The following is a 2,500-nucleotide window of genomic DNA, read 5'->3' as shown; positions in this document are numbered from 1 at the left end:
TACGTGTTATATTTTTGCTATTTTCCAAACGTAAACTGCATAGAAAGCATCGGGTTTATATGAGGGACGGGAGGAGGAAACGGATAAAGAGTGGGTGCAATAGGTAAAGCAGATTTTGCTTATTTCTCTTCTAAGCATAAACGAGAATATAAATATAAAAAAAAAATAATGATAGAAACGAAAGTAAAATAGCGAAGAACCAGATGCTTTCCAGAATACACAAGTAGGATTATCTCTTAGTATCCAAAGTAATTTATAAGAACATAAAAGGTGTAAGCTTTTATATATATATATATATATACACACATATATATATACCTACATACATATATATATATACATATATATATATATATGTATATATATATGTATATATATATGTATATATATATATATATATATATATATATATATATATATATATATATAAATGTATATCTATATATATATATATATATATATATATATATATATATATATATATATATATATATATATATATATATATATTTATATATATATATATATTTATATATACATATACATATATATAATATAAAAACTTCGTCACCATTTTTTGGGAGGTCTCGGTGTTTTCTATTTATTTTATATATATATATATGCATATATATATATATATATATATATATATATATATATATATATATATATATATATATATATATATATATATATATATGCATATATATATATATATGCATATATATAAAATAAATAGAAAACACCGAGACCTCCCAAAAAATGGTGACGAAGTTTTTATATTATATATATGTATATGTATATATAAATATATATATATATATATATATATATATATATATATATATATATATATATATATATGTGTGTGTGTGTGTGTGTGTATATATATACTTATCCTGTTTTCCATTTGTTTCTCTCATTGTTTGCGTATTGAACTCATTTGTTTTCGTATTTCATGTTGTTTACTGTTGGTGACGTCCTGTACCCATATATGCATATATGTGTGTGTGTATGTATATATATATATACTCTTTTTACTCTTTTACTTGTTTCAGTCATTTGACTGCGGCTATGCTGGAGCACTGCCTTTAGTCGAGCAAATCGACCCCAGGACTTATTGTTTGTAAGTCTAGTACTTATTCTATCGGTCTCTTTTGCCGAACCGCTAAGGTACGGGAGCGTAAACACACCCAAATACATATATGTATACATATATACGGCGGGATTTTGTTTATTTGCTAGCCTCCACCTTTCTGTTTAAGTGAAAATTTGTGGTTTGGTCATTTTGACTGCTATTTTTAGCATGCTGGTACTGCCTGTTAGTATTCTTAATTACTCACAATTCTTTTTTATTTTCTCTCTGTTTATTTTCCTTTGTTCCTTTCTGTTGAAGAGCGTAGGCTCAAAGCGCAAAAGAATTTCTCACTTTCCCTTCCGTCAAACTATTACACCTGATTGTTGTTCATACACCTGTCTTCGTCTTTTTTTTTTGTAAATTTCAACTACATGTATATACATACACACACACACGTACATACATACATACATACATATATGACACACACACACACACACACACACACACACACACACACACACACACACACACACACACACACACACACACACACACACACACACACTTACTAGTTTACCCGTGGCGTTAAAATGGATGGTATTTAAAGAGCAATTAGCATCTGCAGTATAGTTTTTGATTATTTATGTGTGTTATTAGTGTGGTGGTATGAAGAGTCCACGTACCACTCGAAATATTGTGTACGAACCATTGCCTCGTCGTTGAAGTATACACAATGTCTCGGTCGCAGACTTCCGAAGTTTATCGTAAAATTTCATGTTCCAACTTCCTGCCCACGAGGAAGTCGTTGGCTACAGCATACACGTAATCACAAAAACACAATTTTGACCAAATTGTGAAGTAAACACAGCGATGTCACTCAGCACACTGCCTCATGGAGCCACTACTAAGTCTCATTTTCACACAACCCTGCGCTGCCATCTGTTGGCGCGCTGCAGAACTAGTCCGTGAACTTCTTGATACCACATTGTAAGTTGCTAAATACGATTTTATACCAAGAGTCTTGAGAAGCAAATACAAGAAATTTACGCACATACACACACACAATATACACACACATATATATATAAACGTATATACACATATATATTTATATGTATATATATATATATATATATATATATATATATATATATATATATATATGAACACGAGCACACACACACACATATATATATATGGACAGATACATAGCTATAGATATATATATATAAATAAATATATAGGCATGTATATTTTTAATATATATTTGTATATATAGATATGAATGCTATCACACATACACAGACACACACGCAAACATACACACACACACACAAATAGACACACTGTTATTTGTCATATTTAATTTCGTCCTTTGTCTATGAGTTCGTTGACTGCTCACATTAGGAGCAAACCTTA

This window comes from Octopus bimaculoides, chromosome 8, assembly GCF_046866305.1.
Source record: "Octopus bimaculoides isolate indiv1 chromosome 8, ASM4686630v1, whole genome shotgun sequence".
NCBI lineage: Eukaryota > Metazoa > Mollusca > Cephalopoda > Octopoda > Octopodidae > Octopus > Octopus bimaculoides.
Note: the sequence above shows the minus strand (reverse complement) of the source record.